The sequence below is a fragment of the Narcine bancroftii genome, chromosome 3 (genome assembly GCF_036971445.1).
Source record: "Narcine bancroftii isolate sNarBan1 chromosome 3, sNarBan1.hap1, whole genome shotgun sequence".
NCBI classification, from domain to species: domain Eukaryota; kingdom Metazoa; phylum Chordata; class Chondrichthyes; order Torpediniformes; family Narcinidae; genus Narcine; species Narcine bancroftii.
Window position 1 is genome coordinate 128,794,759 of NC_091471.1, and position 18,967 is coordinate 128,813,725.

An 18,967-nucleotide genomic window follows, 5' to 3' on the forward strand; every position below is an offset into this window, starting at 1 on the left:
TTCACTTATAGGTTTTAATTAAAAGTAAAATGCTGCAAAGCATAAGAGTAATTTACAGGCAGATACATGATGCAGAACCCTGCAGGGAAACAACCAAGATAATTATTTGTATTTTCCGCTGTTTGCAGAATTCAACAACTGAGTGTGATGATGAGGATTGCTGACTTGTAGCTGTTCCACATTTCAGGTCTTTTTATGTTGCACATTGGCACCAGCATGTCAGGGCTTACAACTGGCATTTTCTGTAATATTTCTGTGGCTTCCCTTTAACTCAAAAGTTAACCAACAAATACTTTAATTATATGAACCCCTAATAATTTCCCAAGATTATCTCAGTTGCATTTGAGATTAGGTTCTTTAGATTATGGAGAAAAAGCACAAGAGTGAGAGAGAGAGAGAGAGAGAGAGCGAGAGAGCGAGTGAGTGAGAGAGAGGTCTGTGCTAACTTTATTGGATATGTGCGCATGTTACCATTGCGTGAGGGAAAAATTGAACTTGTCTATGATAGCTCTCTCCTATTGATTAGCATGAAAAGATGTGTCTATGACTAATAGTTGAATATATGGCCATGGGACAATGCATCTTTGGGGGAAAGGACAGGGAACAAAATTTACGGGTGGCAGTGCTGAACAATCAATACAACAGGAGTTACATACACATTGTACTCTTCCAAAATGTAGCATCATTGGAAAAAAACACAGCCTAATTTCTGAAGTCATGCACCCAGGTATGGTGCATGTAGATTTATGAATTGAGGACACATTTCAAAGTGATTGTTTTGTACTTGTCCCTCTAATAGATGGTAGCACATTTGCTTGAGAGACAAATGACTGTGGCTCCAGAAGCATGAGCATAAAATAATGGTGGAGACCTCAGTTCAGTGCTGAGGAAATTGAAGGTGCTGTGTGTACACAGCGACTTCAAATGCACTCGCAGATGGAGATGAATAATTCCATGACATTGTTTTGGAAAGATCAAGTTAATTATCTCTGGTGACCTAGCTAATATATCTTTCAGTCAATAACACTAACTATGGATTATTTGATCTTCATTGAATTGCTATTTGTGGAAATTGCTATTCTCAACCTGGCTGATTCATTCCCTACTTTAAAAAAAAAGACAGTTCATAAGTATGTCTCTGGAAAGTGCTTTCAGACATAAACAGCTTGTGACAGGTGCTACATAAATACAAGTTTTTTTTAACTGCTTCAAATTATACATAGGCAGAAATCTGGACTTGAAAATGTGATAAATGCTTTTTTTCAAACTACAAACTATATTTTTAAATATTTCACTCTGAAGAATAACCAACTGGCTTTATTGAATCTATAACCTGAGCAGCTTTCTGATTTTACAATGGATTCCTCCAGCATTTCTGTGTATTTTTACTGCTTTCTGATGTGCCTGGAGGATCCTTAATCCCACCAGTACAATCCCTTGTGCTTCCCAAGCCACTGGGATGTGAACCTAGCACATCTGCAAAGTATCTGCAATTGGAAATAACTGGTTTGTGGTGCAGATTTTACAAAACTGAGGGAAAGACGAAACCACCCGTTAGGAACACCAATGGGTTTATTTTGATGCAAATATCAGTTCTTGAGAGGTAACTTTAAGATACAGGAGAGATGGAACACAAAAGTACACCGTGACCACTTAAAGAAATCAAAGCCAGATGCTCGTGTAAGCTCCAGAGATCATGGCCTTACAGCAATGTCTCAGCAGTCAGCACATTATTTTTTTTAATCAGACATTTCTCTATGGTCACCTCCTTTCCACTTATTAACAGAATTTCTGTGCTGGAACATCCATTCTGACAAGGTTAGAGTTACGGCCCTGCAGAGAGCTAAATGGTAGACATGCGAGTTATGAAAATCTCAAGATATTTTATATTTTCCCTTGTCTTTTTAAGCTTCACATTGTACACTCAATCATTTTGTTTTTTGCATTAGCCAGCCAAGCACTTGGCAAAAAAATTCTCTTGATGCTTTTTTTTTTCTTCCCCACACCACTTCATTTACAAATGCCATTCATAACAGCATAATCACTTGCTTCTCTTGCAAACAGACAAGAACATTTGGAAAAAAAAATTCTAATTTTTTTTTCCTGGAAAATAAAATCTGATTTGTGATGCAGTTAAAAACGAAAGGGAAAGAGCAAGTCATGGGAATTATTCTGCCATGCAAAGCTGGTGCGATGTTTGTGCCATTTTACAGAACTTTTTTTACTTTCAATGAAATCTTGTTGGGCAGAAAGTATCTCTGAAAAAAAATAAATTTACAGAAAGGGAATAACGTTATAGAATGTATTTTGTATGAAATATAGCCTGAAGTGGATAATTCATCTTGAATACATCATTACAGTAGATAATATTCTTCGACAAGGTCTGCATCTCTCTATACTAGGATATAAATATAGTAGGTACCATCTGCAACATATTCGTCAAAGTATCTGTTTCACTTCACAATATGCTTTCATCTTCAGTCACATGACATTTAGTTTCAGGAGAGCCATATTCATGTGACATGGCCTTGTTTTTACATTGTCACTGGGGAGCTGTGTCTGAAGTCTTGCTGGGCTTCGCTCTTTCTGACGATAAACAGGCAAGCTCAGTTCCCAGTGCTAAGCCTAGGTATCTCATCCAGCAGCGATTCAGCAACAACTCCACAATTCTATGACTTCAGTGAAACAAAAGAATCAAGATTATTTTCAACATATTCCCATTAACTGGTCATATTCATCACCACGGCATATTGGGTGGGGCCTTCATTTCTCCTTGCTCCAGAAGTTGCTGGCATTCCAGCTGACTCTGGACACAGGGAAGATGCAGTTAATGACTCCTTGCTCCTCCCCTGGATGCAGTGTGACTGTCATCCCTAGTCATCAGAACAGAATCCCTGATTTGGCACTTACCACCATTGCGAGGATTGTTGAATGCAATGTAAATGAGATTTTTAAATAGATGAACATTTCCTCATAACGGGGGGGGGGGGTGGGGGGGAGGAGGGAGGTCATTTTTGGCCCACTGGGCTCATATGGGGCCCCTGAAGTGCAATCCCATCAGTCTCATTCCTCCTCTTAAATCTCTGCAGCACTGAAACCACTTCTAACCTGCATTCTCACCAATGACAAAGCAATGACAAAGTTATTGCTGTCCAACTTATCACCTTGCATCAACAAATTTTACGTGTTTGATTTGAATTCCATTACAAAAATTATTTTTTAAAATCTTGGATTATTAAATGAATTCACAATTATATTTTAAGTTCATGACATTTCATCTTCTAATGTCTAAAATATTGATTTTATTCTACAAAATATTCAAACTTGTTTAAAAAATGCTCCTTACTTGTTGATTTGCTATTAGAACTTCTCGATGCATCGGTCTCTTCACCCACTTGAGGACATCACACTGTCACAATTAATCTTTTTACTTTTCCTTTACAATGTTTGTGTGAATTTTTATATACAAAAACCACCAGAAAGTGGCAAATTTTTATGCAATAACTTGAAAAACTAAGATTTTCACTATCACTTGATATATGTGACAATAAATTAAATTTTAACTCACTTTTGCTGCAAGGCACAAACATTCTGTAGTTGCATCATAACAGCAACCCACACTGGGCAAGAGGAAATGCAGCATGCCATAAAAAAACACATGGGAGCTTTGTGGTCACTTTTTTGGGGGGAAGAGGACATCAGTAGGGACCCTGGTACACTTATAGGAAATCTAGATCCATGGGAGAGGAAGAAATGGAAAGTAATATACACAGGATTAGGTGGGAAGGAAAATAAAACAGCATGAGCAGAAGAAAAAAACTACTTCAACTGTACAGTCTGTTTCCATGTTGTAAATTCCATGCAATAGCAATAAAAGTTCAAGCTTTATAAATGATAATTGACTAAAACGGGTTTTCAGGAAGACTTCCAACTGTGGCAACATCCAGTTGCTTGTCATAGGACATAATGGTCGCTGAAAGGATTATTTTTTTTCCAAACATTTACTCCAGAAAGTGATAGTTAACAAAGCACTTCCCTCCCTCCCTCAGTTACGGGCACTTCCTCTCCATCCATTTTCCCACATCTCCAATCCTAAACCCCAAACTCCAAACACACCAGGGGCTCCCTTTCCATGATGGTGTGGGTGGATTTTGAGAGCTGTGTGTTGTGCTTTCTGCCTATTACACCAAGAGTCGCTATGGGCGTGGTGAATGGCTTCACTACTGATCCCATGCATCTTTGATCAGCTCAGTGGCTGTTAAAATATTCAGGGTGAAAATTATGGGCATGAGCTGTGAAGTGTTCCCAGCTGGGCTCTTTGCATCACTAAAGAAAACCACACACAAATGTCACAATATATTACAGTCTTCAGAAATCCCATCTTTTCTACTTCATTCAGAAGCAGCATTCAATGGACAAAGAGAAGCAAGGGGTCCCAGTCAATGCTAACATCTTTCAATTCGTGTTGCACATTTCAACAACATCATAAGCCCTTTTCACACTTGCAAGTGATCCCAGGAATCAAACGCCAATCGGCCTTTAAAGTGGCAAGTGTGAAAGCAAAATCAGCTCAATGCCTGCGTTAGGTGACTTCATTTCACGCCAGGTACTGATGGCCTCAACCCCTAGTACAATCCCTGGCGTCTGCAGACACCCGCGTTGCAATCAGGCAAGTGTGAAACGGGTAATTGCATTGTGGGATTGAAATGACCCAAGTTTTTGTGTGAGTGCAGGAAGAAAAGATTAAAATGAAGGTATAAACTTTGCCATGGGAAAGCTGCAGTGGGGGGGAGAGAGAGAGAGAGAGAGAGAGAGAGAGAGAGGGGAAATAAATAGCATTAAACAGCAATAAATAGCAATAGTGGACAATTTTTAAACAGCGCACAATTTATAAAGAGCGTGGGGAAAAAGCAATGGTGGACCTGACTTCCCAGAATGTCGTGTGGCATAGAAACCCCTCTATAAATGCTCCATGTATGCAGCTGGGCATACAGCCATTTCTCTGCCAAATGGAATTCTGGGAGGGCAGATCCACCATTTTTCCCATGGTATTTATAAATTATACATGATAGTGTTACCAATTTTCCCACGCTGTTTAAATTGTGCGCTATAGTGCTACAAACTTTCCCACTCTGTATAAATTGTGTGCTATTGCTATTTGTTGCTGGCACTTTCCTCTGGTCCCTTATAAAACTTTATATAGGTCGGCACAACAACAGGTGCTTAAGAGCTCATACTGTACTGCACATAAAGCTTAATTATGTTATAATTATGCATAATTAGTTTTGTTCAAATGTAAGATCATAATACATTGATCAGGATTTAGGGCAGATCCACCATCACTCGATGTGTCATGATGTCACCAGTAGAAGGTTCAACAGTCCTTACCCTGGGATGGCTCTTTGCAAGTGTAAAAGCGTTCAGTGTCCTAGTTAGGAGTGGTCAAGTGTGAAAACCAAATCCCCATTCCTATCCCAGGACACTGAACGACCAATTTAGTGGGATACAAGTCTATGAGGTGCTTCATTTTGGTAAGAAGAATCAGAACAGGACATACGTGGTAAATGGGAGAGCATTGAGGAATACAGAAGAGCAGAAAGATTTAGGAGTACATCGTTCCCTGAAGGTAGAAACTCACGTGAATAGGGTGGTGAAGAAGGCTTTTAGTATGCTGGCCTTTATCAATCATTGCATGGAATATAGGAGTTGGGAGGTGATGTTGAGATTGTATAAGACGTTGGTGCGGCCTAATTTGGAGTTCTGTGTGCAGTTCTGGTCGCCTAATTATAGGAAGGATATAAACAGAGTGGAGAGAGTGCAGAGAAGGTTTACCAGAATGTTACCTGGGTTTAAGCATCTAGAGTATAGGGAGAGATTGGACAGATTAGGTCTTTATTCTTTGGAGCGTAGAAGGTTGAGAGGGGATTTGATAGAAGTATTTAAGATTATGAAAGGGATAGACAGAGTGGATGTGGATAGACTATTTCCGTTAAGAGGAGGAAAGATTAAAACAAGAGGACATGAGTTAAGAATTAAGGGGCAGAGGTTTAGAGGTAACACGAGGGGGAACTTCTTTACTCAGAGAGTGGTAGCCGTGTGGAATGAGCTTCCGGGAGAAATAGTGGTGGCGGAGTCAATTGTATTATTTAAGAAAAGGTTGGACAGGTGTATGGATGAGAAGAAGATGGAGGGTTATGGGCATTGTGCAGGGAGGTGGGACTAGAGAGGGGTGTTTGATTCGGTGCGGACTAGAAGGGCCTAATGGCCTGTTTCCGTGCTGTAATTGTTATGTTATGTTATTTTATTGAAGGGTATTTCCAGGAGTGTTGTCATCTGATGATGTAAGCACTGGGTACATTCCATCAGAAAAATATTCTTTCATGGACAACTGGAAAGATTTGTGTGCATTACACCTCTCTGGTTTTCATTTCTGGCACCCTATCTTTCCCACCCACACCTTCAATGTGTACACAATGTTCAAAAAAAGCAGAGGTGGAACTAGGCAAAAAAAATGAGGGAGAGCATTTAGTGAGTGAGTGAAAGAGGGAGTGAAAAAAACAAGGTTATGACAATGAATTAATACTGTGAGAGCTTATGTCAAGTTGAATGTTGATCGAGCCACCAGCTGAAAGCCTTTACTTAATTTCCCACACATTTTCTGACCCCTTTTGTGCGTCCTTTCTCAGAGGGATTTTGCCCATTTCATTGTGAACTAAGTAATAAACTAATTATCTTGTTCAAATCCCTTTGTAGCATCCCTAATCCTATTAGTTATAAGAATGTGTGAATGGCAATTGTGCATCAGGATACTTCAGGCCGGCACGATCCTGCAGTATACTTAGTTGATTCATTCGACAGAGACTTGAGTGGACACCCAAGGTTACTTGTTTCGAAGAACAAGGATAAAAAAGGCTCACAAGTGTGAAAGAGAAAGACAGCACTGAGTCTTGGGTGACAGTTTCCTACAGACATTTTTACATCTACTCAAGTGTTACAAGCACAATCACGAATAGTTCACAACTCTTTAGTTTAAATAGATTCTTCTGACCTTTGATCTCACTTCACAGCTAAACTGAGCTTTTCTCTTTCCTTCCCATAAAGAATGTTCTAATGAAGAGGGTGATATTACAATATGCTAAAGCGCAGGAAACGAATAAATGTTAGCAGTAGCCTCTCTGAATCCTTTCAATTCAAATTCTTTTCTTTGCAGGGTGCTTGATTAAAGTTCCCTCTTGCTCTCTCAAAGATGAGTGGCGGTTCCCTCCTGCTGCCAAGAACTGCGCGAACTTTAATCACTTAGCCTTTCTTATTCCACACACACAAAAGTTAGAGGCAAGGCTCCAAGGAAAGGCCAGCCGCAGTCAACATTAAAGAGCATGAAATTCATCTGACTTTCATAAAGGATGAGCCCTGCCCCTCCTATTTTAACCTTTGCTGCGCTAACAATTTTAGAGGCTGAAAGGCTCTTACGAAAGAACAAATATTTGCTTTGTTTGCACAAAAATATGGAGAAACTCAGCAAGTCACAGTGTTCTTTATGCAGCAAAAAAAAAGATACAAAACCAACATTTCTGACCTGATCCCTTCATCGAGATATTAAGATACATAACCAGCGGTTTGGGTCAGAACTCTTCATCAAGGTAGATCAAACCAAAATAAATATTTGCTTTGGTCTGGAATGGATAATGCTTCTTGAGAACATCCAACCTTTCCTGCCTCCCCTTTTCCCAAATGGTGGAAGCAGCAAATGTTCCCTCCAGAAGAACATGGGATAATGGTGTCTGGCATCCTTTGCATTTTATTTTTCAGTGGAAAGTCTCAAGTTGCATGCACGTTATTATGAGATTATGTTTTGTTAGTGGTTTCCATGGAAACAAGCATTTTGAACACTGCTTTTCACACATATAATGTTCACACAAAAAATGTTAGGATTAATAATTAAGTTAAAAATTAAAAGAAACAAACACACATGGTCACAGTCCAACATTATCAGGATTTTTCAACTCTGCATTCCTGGTGAGGACCTTTTCCCACTGGGAGAATATATAACACACAGACTATTCCAATTCATATTCACCAGAGTGAAGCTGGAAAACTTCCTTATACATCAATAGGATGAGAGAAAAATAGGCAATTAATAAAGAAGTATCATAAATTTGTTAGGATCAAAGGAGAGAATAGACAAGCGAGTGTTTCAGTGAGACTTTTCACCTGGGAAATCAATGTTGGAAATGTTATTACTTCTTTCTTTTCAGAGACTGGCATGCCTTTCGAGCATGGTCGGACTTTTGGATTTGCACATTTTGCTGAGCGTTTGCAGCTCCAAGCTCATGACTCCCTCAATAATGAGTTCTCAGTCATCAGCCAGAACTCCTGTAAGGCACACGAGTCGATTATAGGAGCAAGAGAGCCCAGGGCTCCAGCCTAATTTTGCCAGTGGCCACGTGGGTTGGCAGGGGGCCGCCACTTTATACTCTCTCCATCTTTTCAGTTATGCTACAAGGCAGTAAATACCAGAACTGAAGAATTATATGTTTGTTAAAAAAACTAGCACCTCATATGGAAGGATATCTTGCAGTTGAGGATCACAGTGCCCATGTTTTGAAGCAAAATACAATCTGCTGGAAGAACACAGTGGGTCAAAGCAGAACCAGGGCAGGGGAAAAAATGGTCAACATATCGGGTCAAAGCCCTTCATTAACACCCTGTCTTGAAAATTAGGTCTGATGAAGGCTTCCAACCCAAAACGTGGACAGGACAGCATCACACAGATGCTGCTTGGCCTGCTGAGTTCCACCAGCAGATTGTTGTTCCAGATTCCAGCATCTACAGTGTCTCATGTGGTCTGTGGAGTGAATTTGGTTGATGAATTTCAGGCTTTTTAGCATCTACCAGTTAATGGAGAAAGAGGAGTTGTTTAACATATGTGTTCAATGTAATATGCTTCATATCTGGGTTTCTTTCAGGTTCTTGCCCTCCATTCATTGTTCTCTGCTCCCATCTCTTGGGATTTATTTTAGTTGAAGACTGGAAAGCTTACTTTGCAATACTTCTACAATACTGGAAAAATTTCTTTGGATACGAGGAAACAGAAAATTACTTTGGGATATTAATGCATGCCATTCTAAAGAGGGACAGTGCTTCAGAATACCAATGGTATATGGAAATATCAGAAAGGAGTTGGCACTATTTGACCTCAATGGTAAAAGAGAACTGTCACTCAGATTTTAGTCCTCAACACGGAAGCTACTGTTTGAGGTTTGTTTCCAATCAAGTCAATAAACCAAATTGCAGAAATGGAGGACAACATGAAGGAACTGCAAATTTAGTGCAAATTATCCAGGATATAATTTTCCCCTTAAGTATTCTTTGGGAACTGTTTATATCATGAGGAAGTCAATATAAAATTACTGACACATGGGGTGCCTCCACATTACATGTAAAATGAACCACATTTAAAATAATTAGAGAAGCAATGATGGCTCATATGTCTCTAATCTTTACCAGAAATTAGTGGGTGCGGTGAAATAACTGGCAATTTACCCTTATTGGAGGGCCATAATTTGAAAATAAGCCATTTGCTCCATAACATATCCAAGCAAACTGATTGTTTTCAATTCTTTTTAAGTAAAGTGTTGACAAAAACTTAAAAACATCTGCAAATTGGGAGTGAAAACTGTTGTTTCATTAGGGCCTTGATATTGCTGTAAGCCAGCTTGGATCATTTACATTGAACCAAACAACATCAGTATAATGCAGGTCAGTGTGTCATCTTACACTGCAAGCTAGCATTTTGGGAGCAAAAGAGATGGGACGAGTAACACAACAGCGTTGGCGACTAGTGTGATGTATAACATATGCATTGGACATTGCTTTCTACACAGTAATGGTGGTTAAACTTGATGTTCTTATGCTAGCCATGAACATTTATGACACTCTTCAAACACAAGCAAATTTGCTGCACATCATACACAACGTTTTGATGTGTACAATTCATACGAGCAACATATTTGTGCTATCAAAAATACATTAGAGGAGAATTTGAAGAGAAGCAGAGAACTGTTTAAGGCAGAAATGTGCGCGGACCTTATACACCTTAGAGGGAGATGTTTCATTCTTGTGAGTCAATTGGCACTGTTCTTGGATAGAATAATGTGGAGGAGAGAGAGAACACATGAGCCCATGTTCTGGTTAAATTTCCTCAACAATTTTGATGAACATGAGTGACGGGGTCATTTCCATATGTCTCAGAACACTTTTGACTTTGTTATCGGAACTCGTTGAGCCACACCTAAGATGCAAGACAACAACCTGCCGACGATCTCTGGAACCTCGGCTTGGATTCTCCATTACTTTGTGGTGGTATGCTACCCTGTGTGAATATCCATCCTTTAGCTGTATTTTTGGTGTTGGTGTTGACAGTGTATGCGTGTGTGTACACGCCAAGTTACTGGAGCATTGAAGAGTGCCCTTTTTAAATGTTTTGTTGACTTGCTGAGCCAATGGGCATATTTGCAGAATAGGGGTATCTAATAGGTGCTGGTGCCATCGATAGCTCACATATTCCCATCATCGTCTCACCTCCTCTTCCCCCCCCCCACCCCAATGAAGATGCACCAGCCTACTACAATCAGAAAGGATGGCAGTGTATTGTCCTCAAGCTATTGTTGACCACAACTACTGGTAAGAATCACTGCCTAAGTTACAATTATTTGTCTTTAATAATTAATGTGTTTCATATGTCGATCTATACACAGTATTTTTGTTGTTCCAGCTTCACAGATGTATATGTAGGTTGGCCTGGTCGCACGCATGGTGCTCGAGTTTTAGTCAACTTGCCCATCTACAGAAAGGCCGAAGATCAAGGTAAGTATCTCTTCCCATGTGAAGTTTATATACCCCACTGTACTGTCATGTATATGAGGACCAATCAATCATGTTTATTTGTCACATATAACCATATTTATATGTTTAACTGAAGGAATGGCTGGCTGAGACTACTTCAAATAATATTCATGACAAATCCAATTCTGTCAATGTAAAATGGCCACTAGAAAACATTGCTTTACTAATTGTTTGTGATCTCAGAGGTTGCATAAAGTTCTTATACATCTACATCGCTCTGCCCACAGAAATCCAAAACTGTTAATGGAATGGAAATCCCCGTGTATCTAATCGGAAACTCATCTTATCCCCTCAGGAAGTGGCTGATGAAGGGGTTCACTAACCATCACCCACTCAATCAACAGCTACGAAGCTTTAACTATTGTTTGAGCTCAGCAAGGATGGTGGTAGAAAATGCTTTCGGACGACTCGAAATTCGCTGGAAGTGCGTGGCCAAGCGACTTGATATTTGCACCACAATATCAGACGATATTGTTATCTGTTGTATTCTGCACAATATATAAGTAATTAACAAGGAACACTTCCTGCCAGAGTAGAACTGGGAGCTATCCAATCTCCCTGAGCCTGATCAACTTGCTTACCAGGGTGCGCAAGCCCACATTCACCAGGTTCTCCATGAAGCTATTCTATAAGCTATTTAAGCAAACAAATAACAACTTTTAGTAAATGTATATTGTACATGTCAGAGAATTGTAGTGTACAGGAAATGTAAATAACAATAAAAAGGGTGAATTCAACAGCTTATAACTATTTACAACTGTACAAATAAAAAAATCCACCAATGACCACGTGCAAAAGTAGTAAGTGGGACAACTGTTAAGTCACTCCAGCAGCTGGAGGAAGGTGGTGGTCGAAATGACTCGCATGTCTCATCTGTGTGGTGGATACTGTCATTCTGCTGTGGTGGTGGAGAATAACACTGTCTCTGGGGTGCAGGAGTGCGGTACTGTTGTGTAGGAGTTTGATGCAGTCAAGTGGGACCAGGGAGCTGGGGTGCAGGAGCTGCCATGTACGGAATCAGGTCCCGCATAAGTGAGGGCTGATTCTGCATCGAACACTGAATGTCCTTGAACATGGTGTCAAAACCATTCATTTCATCTGCCCGCTCACATCTAACAGCCTCCCGTGCAGCCATCTCTCCCTCCGAACCTCTCTCCTCAGATGCTCCTTATGGGCCCTCTGCACTTCCAATCAAAGGTGCTCCCTCTTCACATCCTTGTGGCCCACTGCCATTAACAAGTCCAGGTTTGCAGCAGGTCTTGTGCCCCAAATGGAATAGCACAGATCGAAATATGGCCAGTGCAAACGCCCTGTACCATTTCTGTCATTATGGTTGTTCACCTGTTGGTATTTCCTTTTCCACAGGATTTTCAACTTGCTTATCACCTGCGCCTTGTCCCGAGCAAAGCCACACTCTCTAAGGTGTTGTGCCAGCCTTTCTAATATCAGGCCTTCCTTTACCGTCCCGGTAATAGGTTGCCTCATTTCATCCTCTGCTTGGAAAGAAAGGAGCTCATGGACCTCTTCATCTCCCCAATTCGCAGACATCATAACCATTTGATGCTGTCTGCTGCTTTAGAATTTTCAAATTTCAGCCAATAGGTCCCATACATAACGCGTCATCAAAACATTACATTCTCTTCCCGTCATGGTGCCAGAATGCCGGATGGCCCCTTTTACATAGATGTTGATTCGGCACTGTTGCTACCTCTGCTACCAGAAAAAAACTGGGACTGGAATGACCCCATACCATTTACACAGAAGGCGTAGCACAATAAAGGCACAAATATCCCGCAACGAAGTGGCTGTATAAAAGGGGGTACTCTTCATATCGAACATAATCCACAACTCAGTTCCATGCAACAATGATGAGAGTAAATTATAATCAGAAATACCAGCTACTTTCTGATTCAAGATTAGCACCACAAGTGGCCCTTCATTACTTGATTGAGGGTCCTGACCCAAAATGTTGATTGACCATTTTTACCCAATATTCTAGTACAGTAAAACCTCATTCTACGCTGTAGTTGGGGTCCAAGATTTCATACCGCGGAACAGATGCATAAATGTCATGATTCAGGAAGCAGGAAAACAGAATTTAAGCCCACCCGAATTGTGCTGCTGTATCCATCCCATCCCCTTCCAGTCACACTGCCATCTCTCCCCCGCCTGCCCAACTCAAACTGCCAATCTCCCCCGACCTCTCCCACCCGACTCGCGCTGCTGGTCTCCCCCCCCCCCCTCACCCACCCGACTTACGTTGCCGGCCTCCCCCCTCGCCCGCCTGACTCGCGCTACCAGTCTCTCCGCCCCCCTACTCCCTCACCTGTCATAAGAGTCCATTTTTTAGTTTATGGCTGTTAGCCACTGTTAGCCTGGCATCCTAAAATCAATGATTGGGGTCCACACAGACACCCGGCTATAAGTGATTCCGCGGATTAACGAATCACGTTCTAACGAGGTTTCACTGTATCTGTAGTTCTTGTGTTTTTCTTTACTCTTGCCCTGCATTACTGATCTCCTTCTGCAATCAGTTGGGATCAAGGATGAAATCTTTCTACTCCAGGGTCATGGATTCCAAGATGGCTCTGACCAGACATATGCAGAGATTCCTGGGAATCAGTGGGGATGTTGCAGTTCTTCATTGGGTCTTCTAGTACATCTTTAACCTTTCCTCTCTCTGTATGGTCACCTTTCTATGAGCAAAATGTCTTTTTAGGGGATCTAGTGTCAGGTGTAAGAATGGTGTGGCCTGAACAAATTATCCCATATGGTACGACTGGGCTTCAGTACTGAGGATGCTGGTTTGGGAGATTGTGTGTCCTTTCAGGGAATATGGTGGATTTTACAGAGATAACATGCAGGAAAGGTAACCATTCACATATTGAATCATACTAATAATTATGATACTGTTTCACATGCTCCATTTAACATAATTACACTGGACAACAAAGAATTTGCTTTCTGAACTTTTGGATTTTGGACTGCTGATCGCAATAATCCCCTTAATTTTTTTTATATCATGATTTTTTTTTTAAATACAACCTATTTCTGTAATTTCCTGTTATATTTTTAACATGCTTCAACCATACAAAACCATGAAATACAACATGTCATTGAATATTCATTTTTTTTCCTTTGCATTTGGATTTTTTTCCCTGCTTCTTCCAGTGACAAACATGGTGAAAGGTCTCACCAGGACACTGCGACCATGGAAAAGCAATTATCAGTATTGTTGGACACGGACACAAGAGGAATCAGATGCTGGGTACAAACAAAAATCAGTGGCAAAACATTTTTAAGTCCTTTGAACTAACACAATGTGTGAGCATCATTATCCAATTAAACAAAAATTCAATGAAAGTTAATGTTTTTCCATTTCCTATGTGATACAGCAAATCTGAAATTACTGGTATCTTTGTTTTCTACTTGAAACTGTCGATCATAATCCCCAATTTATTTTCAGGAAGCAACCTTTAGAAAAAAAATGTTGTCCAGTGCTATCTCCATAACTTTTAACACACTGTAAGCAGTAACACATACCTTCCTGTACTACACTTACCATACAGTAAGATGTTACCTTCCAAATTCTCAATCTCATTTGCTTCCACAGTTTCATTGTGGACATTCACTCACTGCACCCAGCAGCTTAACCTGGTAAAAATGCAGTCCTAAACCTGGTGCCTATCTGTTTTAAACTTTCAGACATCACCAAACCTACTCGACAAGTGGTCTGTTCGGATAGGACCAGTACACCTCTAAGTATGCTCTTCACTGCCTTAGATGAGGATTATTTCAAATCCAGTTTCTCAGTACAAGTCGTTCCAGTTTACTACCATGATCTCTGGTGCAAACACTTAGTGTATTAGTAGGGTGGATGATTGAAATCAATGGTCCTTGACGGACACCCAGCAATCCATGTCACTGATGACTCCTTGGGTGTCTCTTCACTAGGCGCACAACTGCATCTTGATCCATCCCACCACAGAGTGACTTAAATATGCCAATAATATGTCTAGTTTTATCATTTAAGAACTTGCTGGTACTGATGGACACACACAGAGTTATAGCAACTCATAATTGACAATAAAAGCCTTACATAATCATTATTATTCTCCAGTTGCACAATAAATATAATTGAACATTCTTATTTCCAACTTTTTATTCTTTGCTTGAGGGAACTCCAAAACTACAGTGTATTTATTCCAAAACCCCAGAGGGTACTCCAATACCCCAGATAGAACTCCAATATCACAGAAGGTCTATAATATGGAATGGTCACCCTGCCTCAGAGGCACATCTACTAGCTTCCTCAAGGATTTGAATATTACTCTGTGGCTCTCCGTGAATATTTTTCACATTCTCATTCATCAATAGACAATAGGAGCTGGAGTAGGCCCTTCGGCCCGTCGAGCTAGCACCGCCATTTTACAGATCATGGCTGATCACTACCATCAGTACCCCTTTCCAGCCTTATCCCCATAACCCTTAACTCCTTTACCCACTACATCATCTCATTGCTGGCAATCCTGCACTTTCCTTGCAAGTTATGTCAAAAGTGTTAACCTGGTAAGCTTGAATCCTCTCTTTAGGTTCTAATGGCATCAAACTGAAATATCTTTTGCCTTGTCTTGGTCGGAGGCTTTGCTTCTAGATTGCTGCACTAGTAAACTCATATGTCCAAACATACTGACACCCTCTACTCACAGCTCTGCGTCCTTTCGTTGGGACTTTAAGGATAATGGCTTACCTTAAACACCTATTCGGGACACCGTAAGAATTCATCCATTTGCCTCCTGAATCATTTCACACATCACCCCACTATCCACTCTTACCAACAAGTGCTCTCTTGCTCTGAGAACCTATTCCGCCCTTTCACCACCACAAAATTATTAATCTAAAGCGAAGCAACAATCTAAACATCACTAGGGGACTTCACCAGAACTGCTGCTAGCTGAAGGTGGCCAACATTACACTAAAAATCAATATCTGGTTCAACAATATGTTCACTTAGATCTTAAAAATCTCTGATTTGGTTCATTCAAATCTTAAAGATGCAATTGCAGTGAGTAGATCATAAGATGGGGGGGGTTGTGAGAGACACAGCGAGAGAAAGAGGGGGAGGGGGAGAGAGGGGGAGGGGTGAGAAGGGGAGTGGTGAGAGGGGGGAGGGGAAGGGGAGATGGGGAGGGGTGAGAGGGGGAGGGGTGAGAGGGGGAGGGGTGAGAGGGAGAGGGGTGAGAGGGGGAGGGGTGAGAGGGGGAGGGGTGAGAGGGGGAGGGGTGAGAGGGGGAGGGGTGAGAGGGGGAGGGAGGGAAAGACAGATACTAACTGATAGGCAGTTTGAGCATGTATTTGAAAGACTAAAGATAGAGGGGAGGACAGGCATAGAAAGAGACCAAGATTGTGGAAGGAATCAAATAAAAATATCCATGCTCACGTTAGCCACCAATTTTATATGTAGATCTATACCCTGAGACATTAATATACTTTAGATGAAATCAATCACTGTGAAGCTAGCCCATCAATGCCTACATAAACCTTTGAATCCCACACTGATGTGTTTGCTCCATTCAGTTTAATACAGAATAGTTAATACTAGAATTCAATGTTTTATTTTCACTCTGCAGGATATAATGCAAGACCAAGTTTATTCATTTTGGTTACTCTGCGAGGATGGCTCCCAACCTTGTAACACTCCTGTTCCAAACCAACTGTGGCATTTTTAACTGAAAAAACAAGGGGGGGGGGGGGTGTTAATAAAACAGTGAGATATAATATTTCAATTGACTCATTTTGTCTTGGCATGTCATCAGTTTAATCAACATTTATTCCCTCTTTTGTTTTCCTTTCATTGATTTTTTTGAGGCGTGGATTACACAGTTTTGCCCTCATCTAAGAGTCAGAACACCCAGATTAGGCAAGTATTCATCCTCTGTGAGCATCAGAACTAATCCTGAATCTGTCCTCAGTTAGAGAATGATCAAAGCACGAGCCTGGGTAAATTTCCCTTCCCAGGCTTTCAGATCACTGTTATTCCTGTGGCTGTCTTAATTTAGATTGAGGTAATTCATCACATACAGTATTATGGACTGAATGTGCAATTCTCCCAGTCTGTGGGAATGAACAATCATGACCACTTTAGCCACAAGTTGATTTAAAAAAAGGGATTTCAAGTGTACAAGAGTCATTTGATGGCATACAATAAAGAAAAATAAACAAGTTACTTGAGCCAACGGAACTCGGTCACTATCTTAAGTTGGCAGCAGCATTTAATAAACTGAGAAGTGCATACGATCTTTGAAACTCCCAGGGCTTGTCCTGAGCTACTCAAGTGCAAAGAACCTTCTCATATTCCACACACTGGCCAATTACATTAGTGAAGTATCGTATATTCTGTGTACATTACTCCATCAGCAAGAGTGTTTCCATTTGCTCTTTTAATTGAATGTGGTGCTACTTTTGTTGTGGCTACTTAATGTACTATTTGAAATCCTAACAGTTGGGCAGTGAGGTGCCAAACAGCTGTGCATTTTCTGAATCCTCATTACTGCAACGCCTAATCCATAGCCTCTTGTGCTAAACCCCAGTGGCCACAATCCTTGGTAGGCTTGCATCCTTTAACCTCATTTTTTTTTTGTTTTGAACAAAACAATAGGAATCCAAAAAGGAAAGGGGAAAATATTTTGCTTTCAATTTTTGTTCTGCACTTTAGGCCAGGCTAACCTCACTTAACAAGCAAAGTCCAGACCTGCTGCTTTTCCCCTGAGGCCAACTTCACTTGTTCAAAGGCTTTGGTAATCTTGGAACTCTGCATTAGCTTTCAAAAGAACTGTTGCCTGCAGCTGTTATTAACTAGATTTGGCTTCATAGACTTTCATTGACAAGCACCTCACATACAGAGGTTAAAAAAATTGCTAACACATGCTTCCAATTTTTTCCCCCTCTGCACAGTGTCAGGCTGGTGGCCCTCCCCTTCAGCAAGACATCGCTGCTCCATTTAAACATTCCCACAGAGGCTCAAAGGCTTGAAAAGGAGAATAATGCAGCCTTGCCACTATGACTACCAAAGCTGCAACATCTTCCAAACTCACTATGACTTGGTGAATTGACGGGAACATACGGAAATTCCAATTGAGAAACCTCCTCTTGCTCAAAATGACTGCTTTCATTGTCCTATTACTCTTTTCTGCCAACTTTCATCCAAATATCCCGCACTACAAGATGTTTGACCTCAAGCAACTCAGCACTTGCAAACCATCCATCCATTTGCTTTGCAGCTGACTCCATAACAATGGATGATTATGGCACCAAAACACATACAACAGTAGTAGATGGGTGAATATCATTATCTGGAAGTTAAGAATCTAAGACTAAAAACTAAAATTTAAAAACAGTCCACCAGAGCCTTGCAGTCAGGGTATTAGTTATCATATCATTATTCATGAAAAATTGAAACAAACCCATTGCTATAGCAAGGGCTACATCACAAGATGATAAATCCTCGCTGTGCCTGTTGCACCACATGTCAGACTGAGATTTTAACATAATTTTCATCATAACTTGACATTTTCCCAGTGATCCATCTTCATAATTTGTCCAATCATATCTTTATTTAATTCTTATTCAAGAACAACACATAGCCAATACATTGCCTTTTCTTCTGCATATCGCCTTGCTTTTGCTCTAGCCATGTATGCTGTTTTTCTTTCTGCCTTCTCATTTGCCCAGACACTGCTTCATTTAGAGTGTTGGCAATTCTCCAGTATCTTGACGAGCTACTGTGCTTAAATGTGAGTTTTAACACAATGTTGTTCCTTTACAGCAAAATTCAAACCTGTTTTCATCTGATGTCTGTCTATCCAAGGGTAAAGCGAAGATCACTGACTAACAATCAGCAATAGCTCAGTTGACAGAATTCTTCACAGACACCAGCCAGGATAAGTGATGGCAATTGTACATGACTGAAACAGCCACTCCACCAGAGAACTCCATCAAAACAGATTGGTGAATAAAATCTCCTGCCATCCAATCACCTTTACTGTTATCCAGCAAACACAAA

The 18,967-nt window shown here is 40.7% G+C and overlaps 1 protein-coding gene across 2 annotated transcripts in view; it reads right to left on the minus strand.

The window, feature by feature from the left end:
• The window catches only part of slit2 (slit homolog 2 (Drosophila)), a 509,410-nt gene that overhangs the window by 242,916 nt on the left and 247,527 nt on the right, over positions 1-18,967 (minus strand). The window lies entirely within an intron of this gene.